Source organism: Sus scrofa, chromosome 15, assembly GCF_054392235.1.
Source record: "Sus scrofa isolate SSC_HxYL_T2T_F1_AM1 chromosome 15, Sscrofa_HxYL_maternal_Yorkshire_Landrace_v2.0, whole genome shotgun sequence".
In the NCBI taxonomy this organism is placed as follows: Eukaryota; Metazoa; Chordata; class Mammalia; order Artiodactyla; family Suidae; genus Sus; species Sus scrofa.
The window spans coordinates 58161362-58185929 of NC_139397.1; the positions used below are offsets into that span (position 1 = coordinate 58161362).

General features: G+C 39.1%; 1 protein-coding gene and 1 long non-coding RNA gene across 31 annotated transcripts in view; one reads left to right on the forward strand and one right to left on the reverse strand.

Moving 5' to 3' along the window:
• The window catches only part of TENM3 (teneurin transmembrane protein 3), a 2581468-nt gene that overhangs the window by 2187339 nt on the left and 369561 nt on the right, over positions 1-24568 (forward strand). The gene's annotated exons all lie outside the window — the stretch shown is intronic.
• LOC146395859 (uncharacterized) lies at positions 19930-22815 on the reverse strand. The gene is made up of 2 exons (XR_014830412.1): positions 20706-22815; positions 19930-20391 (listed from the first exon to the last, which is right to left on the reverse strand). It is a non-coding gene; the product is annotated as an uncharacterized LOC146395859 (long non-coding RNA).

Below are 24568 nucleotides of genomic sequence, written 5' to 3' on the forward strand. Positions count from 1 at the left end.
CAAATCTTCTTGAAAACCTCTGCCGCGTGGACTCTCTGCCTCCCTGACCTCATGTGGAACCTCCTCTTGTTTGGTCCCCAGCGCGTGGGGCAAGTTGATGAGCTGGTGGAATGGGCAACCACTTTCACGGCCTCCAAGCTCAGCAAAGGACCAATGGGAACCAGAAGCCTCCTTGTGCAGGAGCCGTTCCCTGACGTGGTCCCAGAAGGACATGTGAGTCCTCTCCAGCTATCTCAGGGCCTCGCCATGCTGGACCCAGGCATGAGAGCAGGTGCTTTTGACAGCTAGGAAAGAACTGGTCTGAGAAGCCCCCTGACAAAGGGAAATCACAGAAATCAGAGACAGAAAAAAACCTCTTAGTCAATTTCTTGCCAAAGATAAATCGATCCCTCGTGTGTCTTCCTAGCTCTCTGGCCACTCTAGTTCCATCTCTGCAAATGAGTAAGGATGAGGGACCAGGAGACTCAGGGCACTAGGCGGGTTAGGTACTGGGATGAATAAAAATCTGTAACCATTAAAAGGAAAGTAATGATATGGGGAAAGAGTAAGAACAGTGGACCTTTTTTGAGGACTGAAGATTTGAAGAGAGAAAGCTTCTGTGATTATTGTTTTCTTAATGAGGAGCAGAGCATTATTCATCCAAAGGGAGGAAGTGCTCTTACTCAGTGTGCTTACTTTTTGCCACCAAGTAAAGGTGTTGAGGAAATATTTTTACATGGCAAGATCAGCATTAGAATATGCATTTTGCTTTTGGAATAGTAATGGCAGAGAAACCTCCCGGGAGAATGCTCCAATAGAATTTGTTGGTGAGGGAATTGTATGGGAGTTTGTTAAATATGTGGATTTAATTGATTGTCTGTAGTCATTGAAGAGAACCAAAGAATTGTGTTGCTACAGATTAGATCATACTTCAAGGTAAGCAGGTAGAGAATGAGATCTGAATTGGATCTTATTTGCTTACACCATTTTCTTCATCGTCTTTAAGAAGGAAAAAAGAGATGATTTCAAAGAAATTGTGCATTTGCAATTTATCTTGGTTTTAGTCGCATTAAACCACATGACTAATGAAGTGAAGCTACTTGGATTGTCTAATATTTTTTCACCACTTCGTGGTTGGGAGATGTTTTCAAATTATACCCATTTTGTTACATATCCCTCAAAGTAGCTCAGCTGGGCAGTTTCATTCCCAGCCAAGTTTAGCCCCTTTCTCCTTCATGTCGGGGGTGGAAAGTTTTTAGGGAGACTTTCTTCCTCTTGTAGTGAATTCATTTTCCAAACTCATGGTCTGAATGTTCACATTTGACACTGTTTTCTTCTAAGGTTTCGAGGGTTTGGTGCTAAGGCTGCCACTCAGAATCCAGATCCCTGTGATCCAGAATCCTAGCCTGATCCTTTAGCCAGATCAACTCTGAGTATCAAAAATATGGATAAGCAATGAGGTCCTACTGTACAGCACAGGGAACTATATCTAATCTCTTGGGGTAGAACATGATGGAAGATAGCATGAGAAAAAGAAGGTATTATGTATGTATGACTGGGTCACTTTGCTGGACAGCAGAAATTGACACAACACTGTAAATCAAGTACACTATAATTAAAAAAAAAAAAAAAAAGAGGCAGACAATGAAGCCATAAGCCCCCAATTCATCTGTTCTTTCAAAACCTCTTTGCATGAATCTGTTGTCTGGATCACACTCCTGGCTTGTGAGCTCCTGGTATTCAGGGCAGCTGATGCCAGGCCCAGGTGGCATCTTGACCCTGGATTTTCAGGCCAAGCCTATAACCTTTGTCTGCTTCTCACTATTCCAGTTCCTCATCTGGAACCCATGGTCTGGGACCACATGCAGCTGGTGCTGTTAAAGAAAAAGCTTTGCTGACACTTGTCGAAATGATAAAGTCTTCATTCTGGCAGTTACCATAGTTGTCAGATGATCTCAATGTTATATTTGGGTTCCACTCTGACTATAAGAACAAGTAGGGATTTATAAACAAGGAGCTAGTTAGAGGGACTGGTGGATGGAAAAATTACTAGGAGAAGATATCAGGCATAGAGAAGTTCTTGCTAAACTGACTTAGCAGGGTTCTTGCTGAAGATAGGCCAAGGCCTCACATATCAAAGGTGAGAAAAGAGGATTTATTCAGTTACGGAGGGTGAGGGATTCTTTTGAAACTGACATGGCTGGATTCTTGCTAAAATTGGGCTGTGCCGGCTCAGCAAGAGGGGCTGGGGCAGAAGGAGAGTTCCCTTGTGGCACAGTGGGTTAAGGATCTGGCATTGTCACTGCAGCAGCTCAGGTTGTCGCTGCTGTGGCCCACGTTAAATCCTTGACCTGGGAATTCCCACATGCAGCAAGAGAGGCTGGGAAAAAAATAAATAAAAAGAGGGGCAGAGGGCTCGGAAGAGTGTGACTAAAGTTCGGGCAAAGACAGAGTGTCAGAGTGACAAGCAACAGGTTTGTCCTAAAAATTTTTATATAAAATTCAGATAAGAGTTCCCATTGTGGTGCAATGGGATTGGCGGCATCTTGGGAACCTACATTTACATGCAGGTTTGATCCCCAGCCCAGCACAGGGGGTTAAGGATCCGGCATTGCCGCAGCTGTGGCTTAGGTTGCAACTACAGCTGGGATCTGATCCCTGGGCCAGGAACTCCATATGGTTTGGGGCAGCCAGAAAAAAAAAAAAAAAATCAGATAATTATGGCTCTGCTCATGGTAGGACTGTTTCCACAGACAGACGGTGTGTGCATTTAAGCTCATTCCATCTCACCTACCCTCAGACAGAGCTTCCTTTTTGTGTGCTCCCTCTGCAATATCCTCATCAGCCTGGGGAATCTGGCATTCAGGTTTCGCTGGGAAGGATCCTGGGATTTGAGAAGGGCCTTGGAAAATGGCTCCATAATGATGCTCATGTCCTTCACACTCACCCTGTGAAGTAGATTTTATCAGATGAAGGAATATAAACTGCTCACATGTGACATTTTACTCAGAGCCAAAATTATACGGGAAAGGAGTTAATGTGTTGATACCCAGAAAAATTGGCCAAGTTTTCTTTAAAAACATCTTGTGCCATTCAAATTTTTTTTTTTTTTTCTGGAAAGCATCACTGTTCTTCATTTAGTACCATGACTTTGAGAGAAGTATGCAGAGTAAATGCAGGTAGGCATCGCTGAAGAATTTTATTGTTATGCATGTTTACAAACAAAGAGTACACAAAGAAATGCATTTAGTATATTTCTCTGCCCCGTATTTGTACTTAAGTCGCCCTTGAATAAGCTAGAAAATAAGTACCATCATTGGGCTGGTTTTAGCTCCTTTCCATTGGCTTTTTAAAATGTCACCAATATTGAAATATTTGTGTTTTCTTTGCTGGAGTGTCAGCGCGTAATGTATGAGAAGAGACTGGATATTCACTGTTCTCCGAAAATACAATTTATTCGCTTCCTGCAACTTGAGCCTTCACACTGAAGCCTTCCCTTGTCTCTGAGATTTCCTGCTTGCTCCCTCCTCTAATTACCCTTCCTTTTTTCAGAGTCTTTTCATGACTCTTTTCTTGTTCTTTTTTATTCCCTCTTGCCTGCATTCCACATTTCTTTTCCACCCCGGCTCTATTTGGCTACAAGTGCTTAAGACTAGTATTGAGTCTCAAAGCTGAATGACACGCCCCCATCTCCCACAAAACAGTTGTGCAGATTTTCTATTGAAAATAGTTAGCATTTTTCTGGCCTTGGTGCAAGGGAATTTGAAAGATCAACAACCCCCAAAAGAAGAGCTTCAGGAGACAGGTAGCAAACTGTTCTTAGTTTTTGACTCATTTTTACATATATTAAGTGATTTAGCACAAATACATCATCGTGCATCCCAGAAAGAAACCTCCTTCTGCTCGTCAAAGTTAAATTCAGACTTCATCCAAATACTAAATTAAAAAAAGGTTGAGTTGGGAATGTGTCTGTACCAGCAAGGAATCTTGTAAGGTCAATCTGGCAAGTGGAAGTTTTGTTATGTATCTTATAACACGTTACCATTATTTTATTACAAAAATCTACTACAATACTTGGTCCTTATTTGGTAGGGGCTTCTGTTAAAAATCATGTTTTAAATAAACATAAAATAAGAAGTGAAAAGTTGAGAAATTGGAATTTTTATGCCTTGTCTCTGCCTCTAAGATAGCCTATTTCAACAAGTAACAGATATAGAGTTTCTTAAAATGACTAGTAGATGACAGGTGTATGTATTTTGATGATTTCATGAGATAATAGTTTTTTCTCTTGAAAGAAGAAATTATTATTCATGTTATCTTTTTTTTCAAGGACATTCTTATAAAGTAACTAAACTGACATCTAAACTGCATTTTTTAAATTGTGTCACCTTTGATCCTAGAACTAGGGAAAGTAAACATTTACCTTTAAAAAAAATGAAAACTCTACCGGGAGTATTATAAATTAATGTCATGTTATTATGTCAGAAGTGGCAAAATCTCACTGTTTATGGACTTAGAATGGAAGAAAGAGAAGGTGAATAAAGAACACAATAGTGGGTTACTGTTTGGAGAAAATCATTCATGCAATCAATCAGAATTCACAAAAGAATCTTTGTGGTTTTGGCTTAAAATTTTTAGTACACATAGCACAGTATGACCGGGGACTCTAAAAATTGTGAACAGTTAATAACTTATCCCAAGAATGGATTCTCACAAAAGAACCTCATGAGAAAGCCTGGGAACAGTTAACCCAGAAGGCATGTGCTTTATACCTTATATATTTTTGGACGTGTTTGTGCTTTGAAGAGAAGAATGATATATAAAACAGAATTCTTAAATTCTAAGGGATAATGGACACTTTTTAAAAAAATAATTCAGCCTTGTTCTGGGATTGTTTTCCTCCATATGGTGAAGCAAATATGTAAACATACATTTGTTCAACCAAATGGAGGTTGGGTTTTCACAGATTATGAAGAGTTTAGTAACTCTTGGGAATTACGGTATTTCCAACCATCTGGATATCTTGCATTGCTTTTCTTTTCCCCATGGCTGTCTCATCTGCATTCCAGTTGCTCCCACCCTAGCTCAGAGATCCATCCCTACTTCTCTGGAATCCAGGAACCACTTCCTTCCTGGTCTCCCTAGCTTAAAGGTCTTCCCTTTCAACATTTTGCCCTGGCCCAATCAAGCTTTCTGAAATCTGTTTCTTTTATGTTCTCTTCCTGAAAAACAAACTTCTGATTATGATGAAAATAATAATAATGGACTAAATGTCTATTGAGCAGTTCTGTGCACTAAGCTATGTTAAATCTTTCACTATGTGACCCCATTTAATCCTCAAAGCAATCTTACAAGGTATGTTTGAGTACTAACCAGGTTTAATAGGGAAAGATTTGAGGCTTTAAAATCTCAGTGGTAAAGAATCCACCATTGTCATTTCTGTGGCTCAGGTCAATGCTGTGGCTCAGGTTCCAAAATTGGCTTGGGAATTTCCGCATGCCATGGGCATGGCCAAAACAAAAAAGACTTGAGGCTTAAAAGCATTTAGATATTTTGGGGAGTTCCCATCATGGCGCAGTGGTTGACGAATCCGACTAGGAACCATGAGGTTGCGGGTTCGATCCCTGCCCTTGCTCAGTGGGTTGACGATCCGGCGTCACCGTGGGCTGTGGTGTGGGTCGCAGACGTGGCTCGGATCCCTCGTTGCTGTGGCGTAGGCTGGCAGCTACAGTCCAATTAGACCCCTAGCCTGGGAACCTCCCATGTGCCGCGGGAGCGGCCCAGGAAGTGGCGGAAAGACCAAAAAAAAAAAAAAAAAAGCATTTAGATATTTTGTAGGAGGTTACACAGCAACTTTAACCCATTCCAGGTTCTTTCACACTGTAAATGTAAATCCTGCGTGACTTCCAAGCCTTTACAGAATGTCCACCCCTCTTACTAACTTAGCAACACACTTGCTGTTTCAAATGTAATTATTTTCTGGAACATTCAGTAGAAGATTAACGTCACGGAACATCTGAAAATTTGCTATTACTTTGTGGTGTTATCGTGCTTTTTGAATCTAAGATTTAGTTCATAAATGAAATTGAACATGAAACTCTGCAGCTACCCCAATTTCTTGGAAACCTTTATCTGCATCGCACATGGAGAACCATTTTGAAAGGGTCAGGAATTGACGACCAAAAGGAGCTGATCCCACGACAAGAGCAAACTGATAACCACCATAGATACAGATGAGGAGGATGCTCTAGGTAGAGGATGCTTGAAGACCTTTTTTTTTTTTTTTTTTTTTTTTGCACTCCTGTCCCTCATCAGTGCTCTTATATCTGGTCCCTTCTATAACTGAAATTTTAAACATCAATTATATGGTCAGGTCCCTATAGAAATGTTTACAGTCATAAAGGAGGAAGAAAGAAAGATGCTGTTCTCAATACATCCCACATCATTAACATGTCAAGTCACTAGTCCCATTTAAATGAAACTAGGATGTTTTCCAGTTTTTCACCTTGACTATAAGTATAGTTGCCTGTGTCGGGGAGGGAGGGAGGCAGAGATGAAAGTACCAGTTTTGTGTTTCAACTCATCCGATCTCCTGAACCAGCTGGCCTTCCCACCTGCCCAACAAATTCTGCTCAGAAACATGTTCAAACAACCTATCAAAACCAGACCCCTGTTGTAACCATTTCTGCAAAGTGAGTCAATTTAGGTTTGGTAGGTGGAATAAAGAGGTTAAGGAATCATGGCTAGGCCAGAGAAATTAGACTTCAAAGTGGAGCTAAAGTGATTCTGAAGCCATTTTACCTGTCGGAAAAAAAATTACCTGTAATAATTTTAAGAATTCATGATTTTAGCTCAGTGGAGGTGGCACAAGCAAAGAAGTCTGCAATGGAACTGTTTCATAACAAAGCAGAAATTTGTTTAACTATGCAGCCTATTGTAAATACATTACCGATATCAATGATTATTTCGTGCAAGCATTAACTTGGCAATTTCAAAGCTATATTTTAGTAGATGACTCTTTAGAGGTCATTTTATGAAGCATAAGATAATTCCTTCGAGGGCGCCCGTAGCCCACCTCCCTCAGTCTGGTTTTATGTTTCATTGACTGTATTAGCATTAAACTCTTTAAGAGTGACAGGCTGCAGGAAGGGGATCCCAGGTGGGCCACGGGATCTGCAGGGCCAGCTGTTCCCTAGCCCAGATAATTCTTCTTTTGGAGATTTACAGATCGGTTTGCATTTGACAGACCATGGCGAGTCTTTGTACTGCCCAGTCCTGATGTTATAAAGGAAAGCAGCTTAATAATTTATTAACTGCTACATTTCCTCTGGGCTTCATCTGTGTGATGCTGTTGAGTCACAGAACGTTATAAATATGAAGAACTTAGCAGAAGCACATTCTCAAAGAGAGGGGTGGCCTCTCTGTTATGGTTGTAGTCGTCAAGGACTCCGTGGAGGGCTCTTGTTGGTTTACCTGGTTGGAAAGCAGCCGAAGTGATTAGCTTTGGGATGTGGGACTGCAGTGTCAGTTTTGAGGCTGCTGATCATGTGCCGGGACCTGCAAGCGAGTTAGCAGTGTGCTGACAGTGAGATGTGGCTGCAGCGGGTTTCAAGGCATTCCTGAATTGTCTATGTGCTCCAGCGACGTGTCACCCTCTCACCTCTGTGCTTTTCACTTATGTGATTCCCTGGGTCTGAAACTCTACTGTCCCCACCTCTTCAAAATCTCCATGTTGATATGACCACCGCAGAAATGACTTTTTTTATTTGTTTTAAACCAGAAGGCTTTTATTGATCCTCTTCCAAATGAATATCACTTTGGCCCTCTTTGACTTGGTTCTGACACTTTACAGATCCTGCTTTGTATGAGGATGGCTATTAACTTTTGCCTAGTCCTGGGTGGGAAGACCATGCTATTCCAGTGCTGTTTTATCCTGGTAATTCCTGTATAGCCCAGTACCATGTCCTGCCTGTGGTGGATGCTTATCCATTTAATAAACTTTAAGAAAATTGCTGTTAATTCTGAGCCCTGATCCTTCTCTCCCATGTTTCTTGCTCCTTTCCTAGTTGCATGTCTTATTTAATGATGTTTTCAAATTTTTGTGAAACTTATTTTAGCATAGAAAATAAATTACTTTTAGAGACTCTCATGTTAGACTAATAATGAAAACTGTCTCTCTCTCTCTGTGAGCAGTTCTTCCATTTTCAGAGATTTTCATATATTATTATATGAAATAATTAAAGGAAGGAAAGAGGCAGAGTCCTTTTCTAAAGATTAAGAAGCTGATGGAGTTCCCGTGGTGGCTGAGCGGAAACGAATCTGACTAGTATCCATGAGGATGTGGGTTCCATCCCTGGCATCACCCAGTGGATTAAGGATCCGGCATTGCCGTGAGCTGTGGTGTAGGTCACAGATGTGGCTCAGATCTGGCGTTCCTGTGGCTGTGGCATAGGCCAATGGCTGCAGCTCTGATTGGAGCCCTAGCCTTGGAACCTCCATATGCCGAGGGTGCGACCCTAAAAAGATAAATTAAGAAAAAGAGGAAGAAGCTGAGTCCTAGAGAAGTAAATTAACTTGTGCAAAGTTGCCTGTCTGTTAGATCTCAGAGGTTAAAAATCAAACCCAGATGTCCTAGTGATTCCACTAGGACTTGATCCGCTTATATATTTTTGTCATCAAATAGTTGTGGAGTTCCCATTGTTAGGCCCTGAATAGACACAGTCTCAGACGACCCTGGCCTCTGCTTTTAGGAGGTTCCATCCATCGTAATCACACAGCTGCAGAGCTGTGAGAAGGATGGCCCAGCCATGTCGCCTCACTACCCAGACTAATGTACAATTAAAAGGCAGCCTTCCTTTTCAGTAACTGAGCAGACTCAATACATTTAATGGCACTTAATGATTATTTAGCTTGTAGCATCTTTTATTCAAAGGTCAGTTCCAAAGTACTGTATTCACTGTTTACTCCGTTTATAAATGACAGGGATAAATGAACAGGAGATTTTCTACATTAAAGAAATAAGTGGCACCACCTTGTATGCAGTTGGCACTTAATAAATGTTTGGCAACTAACACAATAGAAATTTCTTCTCTGTTTCTGAAGTTAATCCTTTTTAGAATTGACTTTTTCCTCCAGAAAAATGGGCCAAAAAAAAACCCCACCAACTTTGGAAATGCAATGGGGATCTTCTGCGTAATATTTAATTTAAAGCAATTTCAGGCAGAAGCTGAACAAATTGCTTAAACCTTTTTGTTCCTTAATTTCAAGAAAGATGCTCCAGAGACTCAGATCTGACTAGAGTTTGCCCTGCTTTGAGTTAACTTCACTAGTAATTCAACTGCAAGTATTCTCAAGTTACTGGTATACCAGATTGGATGGGTATTTTATCTATTATGTTCTTTTATCTTAGGTTTCTAAAAAGCCACATTTTCAGTACAAGGGCTATGGGATTTAAATAGTTAAGGGTAATTCTTCCTCAAGGCTGCTCTACGTAGTTACAGCCACCTGCTCTACCATACAGAGTTGAGGTAATTAATAAGAGGCATTAACACGTCTGGTATCACTGGGGAGAGGGAAAAACTGAAATCTGTTGAATAGCTTTAACTGTGAAACAGTAAATGTTGATTCACTCACCATCTTTCACTTTACCACCCAACTTGAGATCATTTCCTCAAGATGAAATACATGGTAAGCTCACACCCCAAGGTAACTTTCATGGATTTAATTACATGTAACTGGAAATATGTGTCTGGCTACGTGGCACGTCCAGCCACTGATCCATAACCAGCATTTCTGGGGGAAAGCAGAGCTGGTGCTCAGGAGAGAGATGGGGATTGGAAATGCAGACTTGAGACCACAGATGAAGCTGTGGTGCCATGAGTTATCGCTCTAGGAGAAGTATGGAGAGCAGAAGGAAGGAGATAAGGGAAGAGCCACCAGATCTAGAGGAAGACCTCTCGTTGGAGGTGGGGGTGGAAATGGGAAAGGAGAGAGGTGAGAAAGAGTAAAGACAGACTCAGACCAGGTAAAGACAGAGACAGACTAAAGAGAGTAAGTACATTGTTACACAGATGAAGAGAAACATTAATTTCTTGAGGAAGTAGGTCTTCCGAATGCAGGAGGTAAGAGAAGAAGCAGTGAGAAACCAGAACCTGGCCTGGCCTTTTTGTTTTTGTATTTAGAGGGCTTCACCCACAGAATATTGAAGTTCCCTGGCTTAAATTGGAGCTCCAGCTGCCAGTCTACACCACAGCCTCAGCAATGCCAGATCCAAGCCACGTCAGCAACCTACACCACAGCTCATGGCAACACTGGATCCTTAACCCAGTAAGTGAGGCCAGGTATTGAACCTGCATCCTCAAGGATACTATTCGGGTTCGATACCACTTAGCCACGACAAGAACTCCTATCCTGGCTATTTTTGAATGAAGTTTAACAGTGAATGAGAAGAGCTATCTGGGGTGCGGAGTTGAAAACAGAGAACTGAATGGGATAGATGTTTATTTTGAGGATAGGATTGATGAGATTTGTGAGTTTCTGTGTAGACTGAAGTCAGAGCCATTGGGGAACGAAACAGTGAAGAGTAATAAATGGCAGTTTGTCTTAGTGGGATAAAAGATACCATCTGAGTGTTTCCTCTTAATGAGATCCTTTTCCATCACCATCTCCACATACCACATCATTAAAAATAACTAACAGAAAATGTCTTTTTAAGTGACACATTAGTTTACTTAAATCCTCACATCTGAATCTTGCTCCTACTTATTTTCCCTCACTTGTTGACAAGTCATGAGGAAAGAGAATGTTTACTTCAATATTACCTGTCATCTAAGAGAGTGGTATTGCTTCAATAAAAGCTTGATGGATTAATACTATTTTAAAAACAAAACAAAGCAAAATGCTATGAATGGCCCTGCCTCTAGTCATAAAGCCATAAATATATACATCTTTAGACATACATAAAAGTACAATAATAACATATAGAAAACTAGAGAGTTAAAGAAAATGATGTCATTAGAGGGATATGCAAGGAGTTCCCCTGTGGCTCAGCAGGTTAAGGTTCCAGCATTGTCACTGCAGTGGCTTGGGTTCACATTTCAAGGCTGCAGCTAAAATAATAATAATAATGATGATAGAGAAAGGTATGCAAATACCATATAATCCAAATAGAGAAATGATCATTGCACAAGGTGCTATTCATTTAAAATATGTATGCTGCCAAAAACATAATTTTTTATCTTAGAATTTCATAATAAACACAAGCATTAAATTATACAGAGTAGACATTGAACAAACATAGCTAATGGACTTTGCAGTTATCATTTTTTAAGATACAAGATTCCTTTCACTTGATCCCTTGCTTAATATTATTTTTAAATAGCATCTAATATCCTGTTATAGATTTTTTCAGTAGACTGGTTAACAAAATGTCACCAATCCATATGAGTTGGCAGGAAGTCAATGACACTTTATCATGAAGGATCGCTGGCATGTTCATAATAGTAATGATGCCTCTAATATGCATTAACAGTTTCCTTCCATGTCTCAAAGCCATTGGATTTAATAGATACCAACTGAAATGTGGCCAGCTTGACATTCTGACACCCGAGTCATTTAGAGTTCATATTCACTGACCAGAAACCACCCGCTAGGGCAGAGAATTATTACAATTTTATAGTTGGAATCCCAGGGAAGAATAGTTTGTAAGTAGCAGCCAGTGATTCAAAACAAAATGTAGTTAATAGAATGCAATTTGGGCTACTTCAAAAGGATGGGAAGGAGGTAATGTATCTAAGAGCTCTGCCAGGGCCCTGCTTGGTCTGTAACTTCTTGTGGAGCAACCCAGGGGGTTTTTCTTGCAGCTTAGTTTCTATTTATTTCTCTGGGGAAGAAATCTGAGAATGTGTTTTATCTTGGGAGTGTGTTTTCTTGGGGGGGGGGTGTTAATTAACAGCAGAGAAGAGCACATTTATCTACCTGGTCTCTACTTCCCCCCACCTCTTGACTATCAAAACAAAACTAACCTTGCACAATTGAAACAAACGTGCAGTTTCAACACAGAAGCAGAAAGTTATATAAACAAGCTCTGAGTACTTATACACTGGCTTAACTCCCCTCAGCTTGTGAAATACATAAGGTCACGTGCCAAAGCGATGTAGTAATAAGCAATTAACCAATGAATTGGGGTGGAATTTACCCTCTTAATAACTGAAGTGCGGTTTTATTGCATTCGAGAGCTGTATAATTTCAAAGAATTCTGTGTAAGCTCTGAGGCATGAAGTTCTCACGGTGTTTTTTTGTTTTAATCGTTTATCTATTTCATTTTTCATAGACACTGGATTATTTTTTGTCATCCTTTCCACAGTTGCTTGAAAATGTAGTCTAGAGAATTAAATTGATTTTTAATTATGAGTTCTTGATTTTAGACTTCAGATAAGCTAAATTGAACCAGAATATTCTTAAAGCATAAACAATGGATTGCCTAAATTCCCAGCTCTCATTTCAAGGATTTGCTAATGTGGCATTGATCAATCTACAATTCCCAGACTGAGGGGAAGTGATAGGAATATTGGATAAAAAATGCCATCCAGGCCAGAAAGATAAATTGTTTGGGTTGTCTTTTTGCAAGTTTGAGGTCACGATTCATTCATCTTGTTACTTTGCTATATCCCTTTAGTGGCTTCAATTGTAGGATTAAATATTGAATGATGGCAGATCATTCAATATATAGGCTCTCATAGTTTGGCATTAGAAGCCTTTTCATGCTTAAAATGGAACTGTGTGCACACAGACTGCCAAAGATAATCGTGCTGATGATCTAGCCCGGGAGATTAATCCCTCAACAATATTATCAGACAATTTTTAATACATTGATTTGTCCCTGATATGACACTTCTGAAACAAATGGATATACTAAGCATTTTAAGAATAACATTGAGCCTGGTTCTTTCAGAAAATTAACCCATTAGCATATTTGGCTAGAAACATCCCATGCGTTATCACAACCAATGTTTGCTACCACAAAAATAAAAGTAAAATATAAAAGATTCAAAATGCTTTGAAGAGAGTATTAATTAAGGGAGGATTAAAAAAATAAAAATCGGGAGTTCCCGTCGTGGCGCAGTGGTTAACGAATCTGCAACTATGAGGTTGCGGGTTCAGTCCCTGCCCTTGCTCAGTGGCTTAAGGATCCGGCGTTGCCTTGAGCTGTGGTGTAGGTTGCAGACGCGGCTCAGATCCGGCGTTGCTGTGGCTCTGGCGTAGGCCTGTGGCTACAGCTCTGATTTGACCCCTAGCCTGGGAACCTCCATATGCCTCGGGAGCGGCCCAAGAAATGGCAAAAAGACCCAAAAAATAAATAAATAAATAAATAAAATAAAAATTTTTAAAAAGTAAATAAAAATCACTTGGGTAAAGTCTTGCCTTTGTAAACCAAATATGCAGAATAAAAGTACTAAATTCATGCACTGTCTAGTAAATCTAATTAGACCAAAAATATCTAAACCTCCTTTCAGCCTGAGATATTATGCTTAAAATATTTCATTTAGTTGTTGCTTTCTTAATACATTTGAGGGGGTTGCTTACATCCTAAGCCCATTAAAGGGGAAATGAAACGTTAAAGGTTAAAAATGCATTATTTAGCCAAGAGACTCAAGAGGCTTGAAGAATAAATGCATATACATTTTTTAAAATAAAAATGTTTTATTTATAAAACATAAAAAGTTAAAGTTTGACAAGAACCAAGAGGTCATTCGGCTTCTCTCAGCCTGTGCAGAATTACTTTATTTCACATTTGTCTGGATTGTCTGAAATGCCCCAGGTGATAATTTTTCACTCCTTTGTAAAGTGGCTAAAATCCAAAAGTTCTTCAAGGTAAAATTGTTTTGGGGTGGTTAGAGAAGGGAAAGGTTTTGCCTAAAAGTTTCTTTGTGTATAACCAGCCCTTTCTCTGTCCCTAGATTATGCTATTTGAAATCATTATATTAATTCCATTTTGCTCCATAAACAGTTATGTCATATTCCACTTTTTTTCCCCAACCCAAGCACATTTGGAGTTTTATCATTACTCATTCGTTCTATTCCTTTCATCACCTGGATTTATCACTGGCTCTTATCCAGTTTATCCACATCTTTTTGGAGTGTGGGGGTCTAAGTGAAATTTCACTATTCTGATGAAGCCTTCTATTTCTAGAGGCAGTAAAAGAATAGTCTTTGGAGTTATACAGCCCTGAGTTTGAATTCTGTCTCTGCCACATATGGCTGAGACTTCCACCTGGTTGTTGAAATCCTCTGTGCCATGGTTATTGTATACCTAAAATCAGGCTAACCGTATCTCCTCCACAGGAGAGTTGTATTCTTAAATAAAATAACAGTGGCTGGCCCAAGGTGAGCAAGGACAAATAGGGGTTAGTATCATTACTATGCATTTTAAGTTGACATAAGTTATTTCAGATTGATTATGGATTGTCTGTAAAACCCTTCGCTTAGATTTTTTTTATAAAAAAAAGAAAAGATTTTGTATTTTTCTATGACTTCTCTTGAATCCATTCTAGTGTCGGCAGGATTTTATAAAAGAAACAAATCCTCCAGTCAATATACACATGAAAAACCATGAGATTAATCAAAAAGGAATCCTGAAGTCACACTTATAGTCTAGCACAACTGTGCACATCATTATATTCTAGGAATTAAGGAGAATTAAATGTGTAAGGACGGGGAAAACCTAGATGGACTGGAAATGAGACCCACTGAGACCCTGACTCAATCTGAGGGAAAAAATGAGAAGAATATGAAGGCAGATCACAAGCAGTTTTGACATTAAACTTTTCCAATAAGAGGTAAGGGCAGGGGTGGGGAGGTGGGAGCAGAACAAGGCAGTGGATGGAAATTCTAGGAGTGGACAACATATTTGAGCACTGACTGTGTCCTGGAGGACAACATGAAGCGTTTGTTCTGACGATGAACATTTCATCTCTACTTTACAGATGATTATTCATCCAAGGCTCTAGAAAGGTGAGAAAAGCGCTTGCCCAGGGTACCCCAGTAGCAGGTGATGGGGCTGGAGATCAAACACAGGCATTTCTGTCACAACCTTACCCTAAACAACATTCTCAAACTTCAGTGAGCTTCTAAATCCCCCAGAGGGATGGTAAAGCTGAGCTCATACTGAGCTCCCATTGTGACCCAGCAGAGACAAACCCGACTAGTATCCTTGAGGATACAGGTTCCATCACTGGCCTTGCTCATTGGGTTAAAGATCCAGCATTGCTGTGAGCTGTGGTGTAGGTTGCAGACATGGCTTGGATCCTGTGTTGCTGTGGTTGTGGTGTAGGCCAGCAGCTGCAGCTCCAGTTGGACCCCTAGCCTGGGAACTTCCAAATGCTGCAGGTGCAGCCCTTAAAAAAAAAAAATGGTGAGCCCATCCCCCCAGTCTCTGAATTTTAGTAGATCTGGGGTGGGGCTGGAGTATCTGCCGCTGCTGCCCTGGGGACTGTGCTTTGAGAAGCACCACTGCAGATCTGTGTTCTACTTCCTCTGTGGGTTAATAATTATCAAGGGGAGCTAAACGCTAGGCCCACCAGTGACTTCATTTAAGTACTTACATGTGGTAACCCATGTGAGCAGGGTTTTGTTCTCTGTTTTTAGGAAGTGTGACATTCTGTATGAGAGAAAGACTTTTAGTCCCGGAGAAATGGTGTGCCAGACAGCCTATGAAAATAGAAATTCAAAATACAGGGGACCCCAGTTACAGGGACCTTTTGGCTCAGGACAAAGCGAAAGCCCATCTGTAGGCAGACATCAGAGATATTGCATAAAATTAATGTGGCAATGAAACGAGTCAGACGTATTTTGGGTTTCCCGGTGCATATGAAATTTATGTTTATGCTACGCTGTCATCTATTGTACAATAGCATTATGTCTAAAAAAAGCGGATGTACATATCTTAATACTATATCGCTAAAAAAAATTACAAAAGTAACATCAAAGATCACTGATCACAGATCACCACATATAATGAAAAGTTTTGAAATATTGCAAGAATTATCAAAATGTGACACAGAGACACAATGAGAGCAAAAGCTTTTGGAAAAATGGTGCCAGTAGACTTGCTCAATGCAGGGTTGCCCCAAACCTTTGACTTGTAAAAAACGCAATAAAGGGAAGTGCAGTAGGATGAGGTATGCCTGTACTATGAAGTGAAGCCCAAGACTGGACCCTGGCATGGGGGTCACTTATCACCAAATCCTCTACACATCAAACTAGAGCACAGCGAGGTGTGTCTTTGTTTTTTTACTGAGGGTGAGATTGGTTCCAGATCTTGGGCAGGCATTAGACGGTGGGTCACATGCTTATTGCTCTGAAGAGAAGGAAAGCAGAGACAGGAGCAGGAAGATAACAACACACACACACACACTCTCACACACTCACACACCTCTCCTGGGATTACTGAGGTTACTGGACGATTACCCCAGCTTTCCTCTGTGTGTTCCTCTCTCTCAACAGTGCTATTATATACTGCATATAGTAGAAATTTAGTGGCTGTTGACTACCTACCCAGTTAGTATTAGCTGACTTAAATTTCATTGACTGTGACTGAGAAAGGAGCAAAGAAACATGAGCGTGTCGTACAGACATAGTTATGTCTCACTATCTTGAGTTCCTGAGGATGAACCACATGCAAAGAGGAGTTGAATAAAGCCTACCTACTTGATTGATAAAGACTCGAAATGTGGTTATCAAAGCCATGGAAAGTTGGAGGAAAGATGAACTGTTACATTTTTAGTTTTTATTTACTAAGAGCTGAGCTAGGTTTCTTTCTTGAGGGTAAGAAGACATTACATTAGTATCAGAAAGCATTTGGTAAGTTCCTTCCAGGACTTGGCAAGACCTTGGGTCTTATACAGACTAAGTCCAAAGATTTGGCCTGTCATTTGGGAGATAAAATGGGGAATTGCCCACATTTCAATTCAATTCAGTTCAGTTCAGTTCAATTCATTTAGCCTAATCCAGCAAGTATTTATTGATTGCCTATATATGTTTGCACCATACACAGTCCTGGACTTGGTTTTATGATGGAGAAATCCAGGGTAGTAAGCTACCCTCTGCACTTAAGGACAATCTCATCTTTCAGATGCATTGACTAGTAAGTTTATAGGTCATTGCATACATCCTGTAATAGAGGTACCTAAAGAAACAAGTAGACATCAAATGCCAAATTCACAACCTGGTTAAAATATGATTTATATGAGTAAATGTTTTTGGTAAAATGTTTTGGGTGGGAATGAGTGGAGGCAATGTTTCAGAATACTTAAGTTGGTATTTTTTTTTTTTCATCCTTAAAATAGTCAAGACTTTGTTTCTTCATGGAACCTCCTAACTGAATTCTCAAGACATTAAGTGTTTCCTTAAAGTGAAAGCAACTGGGCAGAAGCTAGTAACACTAGTTCCCTTGGAATTACCATTTTATTATGACACTCAGCAGTGTGTTCCCATAACTGGTACAGTGTGCTTACAATTCTGTATTTTTGCAGGTGAAAATTAGTTCTGTATTTTCTTGGCATCAGCAATGGGTGGTATTTCAGCTACCTGGTCAGAAGAAAAATTGGCAGATCTGCTTGCTCCTACAGACTATGACAAAACCAGTTTCTTCCCCCCCGCCCCGACCCCCGCACTCTCTGCATTATGCCATGGCCCATTTGAGCTGTAAAATGCACTACTTGTTCAGTTTCTGTTATAACCTTCATTGAAGATGGAAAATGCACCCCAAACTGCTGTGCAACAAGATCATGGCTTGCTTGCCGATTTGCAGTTTTATATACAAGGTGTTATTGTTGTGAAGGTGAAGTTTATGGCGAGTGAGTCTCTGACAGTCTGTCACTCACTTGACTGCGGTAAAAGGATCTCCAGATAGTCTGTGCTTTGCAACTACTGTAAATATTCCTACATGTGTAGCATCTCAGTAGTGAGATGTAGGAATTAACCAGCCTTCCTCCTTTACTGTTTTAAAAGCTGAAGTTTGGTTTCAAAGGCCATTCCCTATTTTACTTGTGTGTCTTAGGGAAAAGAGGAGACAGCTGTTAAGATATTGAAAATATTTTCTTTTATTTTCTGTCTCAAAAATTTTTTTGTTACACATTAGAGACCTTATGTAATGTTTAATGTTTCAATTTACTGTATGCATTTCAGCTTTCGTATTTGTCATCTTGTTCCAATTTAATGAAAGCTTATTTGGCTATGGTTTTCATTGGAAAGCAGAACACACGTACGACTTTCAGCAATAATATATATTTTTCCTTTTCTTTGGATTTGAACAGCCTTCTAAAATTTTCTCTACTGAAATTCTGGCAGAGTTAGTTCTTCAACATTTGGCTGAGGGTTTGGAATGTTTTAAACATTTGAAGTGACTGGGATCAATTACTGTAACCTAAAATGGATAACCTTTAAGATACAAAGCTCATGTTTTTCTTAATCATCTCATTACATGACATTTTTCTGTTTGTATATCGATACAACACTGTATGTTGGCTAAATAAGGCACATTTCATTTATTTCCAAGTACTGTTGATATTGTAAAGCTAGAGTATTACATATAACATTAAAGTTATTTTTAAGATATAACATCTTTGTGGATGAGAAAAATAAAATTCAGGAGATGGATAAACTTGTAACAATTTAGCAGTCTAACAAAGTATAATAAATAGCAAAATCGTGTATTTGAAATGACTCTTAAAAAATTCACAATGCGAACATATTCTTAAAGCTCTGGTTTTCTAATTAAGGAAGCTCCAAGAGTTTTCGGATTCATTCTTAGCAGTGTTATTTCTGAGAGTTTTTCTTTTTTCTCTATAAAATCACAGCTTCCTCTGAGAGTTGTTTACCTAAAAGGGGTTATGCGGTAATATCCTGTTATTTTTATTTATCAGATTCATTTAGGACTCACATTGCATTTTCAAGGTAGAAAGAAAGCAAGGCCTTACCAACTTCCAGTTTGACTTTTGATAACTGTAAATGCAGAGCAAGTCTCTGCTGATGGTACGTAGTGGATGTGACCCATGACGGGCAGATGGCTGTAGCGATGGAGAGAAATATTACAGCCAGAGCGTTCCTGCTTCTGCTCCAGTGGACTCCAAATACATTAGCAGAGTCCACTTTCAGACTGGAGTTTTTTCCTGATGATGGATTAGTGATAAACTCATATGCGAGTTATTCCAGTGTTCCTTTGAGACCTCAGCTTTTCATGAATGAAAGGTCATTTGTAAACGTTCTACATTCTTTCATTATTTTCCCCATGGAACCAGGTTGCTTTGTATAATTTTACATTACTATATTTTCTTTGAAATACTAGCTCTCAGTTCACTTTTAGTGTCCTAATTATTTGTTTGGTGGTTTGGAAAAACTTGCTGTTTAGTGATGAAATAAATAATATTTGGTAAAGAGACAATTTAGGGTAAGATTAAAATCATCCTACAGACTACAAGCTCAGACTTTCATGAGGCCAGAAGTCTCCTTGCTCATTTTGTCCTAAATGACTTTTGATTTAAGGCCAAACTTTGTACCAGATGTGTGGTATTTTATAATAATTACATGGTGCAAGCCTTCAGTCATTTTCCACAGAGACCACTCAACATCTGTTTTATCAAAACGGTTTTCCTTTTTTTTCTTGAGGACCACAGATGAGTAAGAATATTAAGTGAGACACTGAGTCATATACTTTATTATTATATACTGTGAATTTCTTTTGCACTTATCTGTTATAAATTACCACAGACCTAAAGATTTCCTTCAGTGAGTAAGCTCATAACAGAGTTGGTTTCTCTGATATTTGGGGATTAAAATTTTAAGGGCATTCAATTATTGTTTTCTTTATTCTTTATCCATTTCTTAATCTGTTATAGTTTCAAATACAGATGGAAACTTATTAAGGACTAGATAGGGAAGGGGATAGCATGGTCCATTATTACCATTCCCAGTTTGAGACCCCTTTATTCAACAACCCACTTCACTATAGCTCTTTTTTTTTCTTTTTATTAAATTGAAGTATAATTGATTTACAATGTTATGTTAATTTTTGGCAGATAGCAAAGTGATTCAGTTGTACATACATATATACTGCTTTTTATTATTTTTTCCATTATGAAGATACTGAATATAGTTCCCTGTGCTATACAGTAGGACCTTATTTATCCATCTTATATATAATAGTTTGCATCTGCTAACCCCAAAATACCATTCCATCCCTCACCTAACTCCCTCTCCCTTGGAAACCACAAGTCTCTTCTCTATGTCTCTGAGTCTGTCTCTGTTTCATAGATAAGTTCATTTGTGTCATTAGATTCCACATATACGTGATACCATATGGTATTTGTCTTCCTCTGTCTAACTTGCTTAGTATGATAATCTCTAGGTTCATCCCTGTTGCTGCAAATGGCATTATCTCATTCTTTTTTGTGGCAAAGTAGTATTCCATTGTAAATATGTACCACATCTCCTTTATCTATTCCTCTGTCAATGGACACTTTCCTCCATAGTTTTGAATGAAACTATGAGAACCAGGGTTCTACACCATCACATAGTACTACTATGAACATAGAGGTGCATGTATCCTTTTGAGTTACACTGTACTCTTTTTATCTGTGCTAAATAGAGTTCCAGGTATTGATTAACAAAGACAAATGGTCAGAGGTCCTAAATGGAACTGATGCCAGAACTATGTGATGGTGTAGAACCCTGGTTCTCATATACCCATTACCATTTGCTAGCTTCTGTGAAGGGCAGCTCAAAGTCTGCCCTGGGTTCCAGTGATGGATGAAGCTCTAACCCTGAATTCAGCAGCTGCTCACTTCACTCACTTTATTGGAATATCAAAATGCATGAGTCCTACCCTTTGCTATTTTTGAATGTTTCATTCAAAACTATGGAGGAAAGGACCTTTATTTTAACTGTTTTTGATTTACTGGGGAAAATACCATCTTTGCAAAAATGTGTACTCCCTCGGTGTATAATTTTTTTATACAGCCATTCCACAAGCCTCCAAACCTTGTATACTCACTGGCTAGTGTTACAGTGAAGACAGAGTTGGTGCAGCTCTTCAAAGCACTGTACTTTTGTACTGACATTAGTACAGTCGTCTGTTTTCTGGGCCGACATAGACATAACCAGCCATAAAAATAAACTTGTGCACATCCATGGCCCGAAATAAATTGAAATGGACATAATGGAAATTTTCCAGTGAGCTTAAAAGAATATATAATCTACTTCATCTCTTTTAGGGGAGCATGAGGGAGTTGGTTTGGTTTTCATCAGAAATTTAATGTGGGTAAAACTTCCTGTTTGCTGCCCTGGCCTAGAATTTTCTTATCCCCAAATTGTGATGTCAACAAAGCAGTAGAAGAGAAATTAAATTGGGAGAAGAAGAGAGGATAAATTCTGGTGGACCAAATGAGTGTTTTGCGAGACCACTCAATTTTTGTAAGCTATATAATATTTGACTATAATTTAAAAGAATAAAATATGAAATGTATTTAAAATATAATGTTTTCTTCAGTGGAAGGATTTTTTTGGTCATTTATCTGCCAAATTTAACTTGAGAATAAAAGGAAACATAACCATGATGGAAATGTATTTGTCCACTAAAGCTGGTTTTTCTCTTAGATATCTTTGTTCACAGTTCAGTTATTTCAAAATTATTTTTTAGATTCTTGCTTTGGTCACGTACATATTTTGTGACTAAGATATGACCCAAGCGTAGACTCGAGCATTTCCAAAGCGAGGCTGTTCAGTATTCCTATCATTCAGATACAGTTTGGCAAAGATGGCAGTTCAGTCAAGTGAAATGTACTTTAGGTCCTAAGGTTGATCAGTCAAGAATAAGATTTCTGCAGTAAGACATTTTTACAAAGGCACAATGACTATACTTTCATAGTTCAAACAAACAGAGCATAAGGAATTATTTTGAAATGTAATGATGGTACAGCTGTAACAATAAAAAGATCGGTAATAAATAAAAGATTGGGCATCTGTTGTAGAAGACCTCTGACTGCCCTTCCTTGTAACTTGCCACAGGCATGATACACCATATCTTAACTATAAATGCAAATGCAAAAATGGTATATACCCCATATTATGGTTTGTCTTGAAGAATTGTAGGCAGTTATGGACATACTACCTGATGATTGGGAGAGTAATATAGAGTTGGGACATCAGATTTTTTTAAAATTACTCAATGAATTTTATTACATTTATAGTTGTACAACAATCATCATAACCAAATTTTATAGCATTTCCATGGGACATCAGATTAAATGAAGTTTAAATATTACCTTTGCTTCAGAGAAGAAGATTAGCAGTCATCCGCTTTTCTAGAAATAGTGATAGGTCTTTGCTATGACAGGCTTATTCTGACCCCCAGGGAACAATAGGATACTTTGCAAAGCAGGATACAGTTTAAGAGCAGGTTCTCTTTGTATAAAGATTATTTTCTTAATTGGTAATAAGAATTGAGGCTTATCAGAATTTACCAAGTCATTTTCACAATCACCAGCAACACAGTCTGATTTTTTTTTAAAACCTGAAATTTTGCTGCCCCTTCTCTGTCAATAAAATAAGAAAACCCACAACCCTCACATTATTTTGTGCAGTAATATATCATGGGGATTATTAAATATAAAATTCTTAACAGGTTTTTAGGGTATAACCTAAACATGAAAAATCTATGAATGGTTAACAGAGTATTCCATTCAAATCTTTCTCAAAATCAGAAATATTATTTTGAAATATGAAAAATGACACCTGCAAAGGGAAGTAACACATCACTTTAAAAAAAAAAAAAACAACAAATTTGAGTTTTTAATAGAAGCAAAACTAACTCAGACATCTAAGCCATCAATAAAGCTTGCCAAAATTTGAAGAGAGTATCACGATGCAACTCTTTTTATGGATCAAGTACAAATGAAGTTGACAGTGTATGCCTAATCAGAGTGCCGAGAACTCGAAGCTGCAGAGACAGTATTTTCACTTTCTCCTGTTGACACATCATGTGTGCAGCCAGTGCAGCCGGGCTGATTAAAAATGTCAAGGCTCTGTTGCGTGAGGCGCATGACTCCTAAATCTGAATTCTGAGTTCAAGAAGCCCCAAACCTCAGCATGTAAATAAAGCACATTTATTAATTAATGTGGTCTCTCATATTGTATTCAAAGGGAATGACACTTAGGAAATCCTATCAGTGTACACTTACTCATGATTAGAATATACAGCTCCCATCAAAGGAGGAAGGTAACCCTGGTGCTGTGAGCTGAGGCCAAGGCCAAGGTGGAGGTACTTGGTCATTGACTCCCCTTGAACGCTCGTCATCATCAGTGCTGATACTTCTCCGGGGTAGGCAGGTCTCTTCCTAAATGGATTAGAGAGCATCAGGAAGGCAGCTGAAGGTTGCTTTAATGTAGCACTATTTTCACCAACTTCTATGCTCGGTTTTGTGTAGGCGTATAAGGAATCAAAGCCAGTGCCCAGACCTGGAAATGTAACAGGTGTAGTTCCTCCCTCCTCCCTGCCCAAAGGCTGCCTTGACCTCCATTCCCCTGTGACTTCTACCTGGTCCCCTACCAGGTAAAATCAGCTCCCAGCCTCCCTCATGGACCATTCCCTGATGTACCTCCTTCGCTTCATGCGGCTCTGGGGATGGTCTCCTGTTGTGCTCAGAGTCGATGTTGTACAACTAAGGTGACAGGAGCAGGGCCAGGTTCCTCCCCGCCTCCTCCTCACATTTTCCTTTGTATACTGATGTATCTGGAGGTCGTGTGTTTAGCAGGGATAGAAGGTAAGAATGTTGAGTGCAGGAAACTATGCTGGTCACTTAAGGAACTGGCAAAAGATGACAAACATACGGCGTTCCTTAAGGAACGTGAGATGTACCAGTGGCTGAAGATGCCCTGGGCCATGGTTAACTTTCCTCTGTTTCTTTACCTGTGCAAAATTTCAGATGATTAGTAAGGACCATTCCTACTCTTAACATAAGGTGATGCGTTCATGGTTACTTCCTCTTCCTTTCTGAACATCAGATGCTTTGTAACTTCCTCAAGAACCTAAGGAGGTAGAAATGTCAGGCGGTGTTTTAATGCTAAAAAGTAAATTTGCAAATGCACGGTTTAATTTTTGCCTCCATTTCCACTAACAAAAATAGACTGAAATGATGTTTGCTTAACTACACTTCAAACCTTTAATTCCTGTCCTGTTCGTGACAAGACGATTTGCCGTCTTCAGATTTTTAGGACAAAGAAAGGCGATGAAACAAACTTAGATGTACGGTGAGAAACAAAGGAATAATCATCTTTACATCGGAATGCTGTTTGCTCTCATTCAGTTTGTACTGATTAGAATTATAAGGAGGTGATTTGAGAACTTTCTCTCCATGGAGTAACTGTAAAATAAGAGGATTGATTTTTTGATGTGTGGCCTCTGGAAAATCAGTTTTCCTGCTTTATACTCATTCCCTAAATATCTCAAATCCAGTTCTGGTAGACAGAGTTCTAACATAAAAATCAATCTCATATAAAATAAATTCAGTAACATGAGAAGGAATAAACTTTTGGT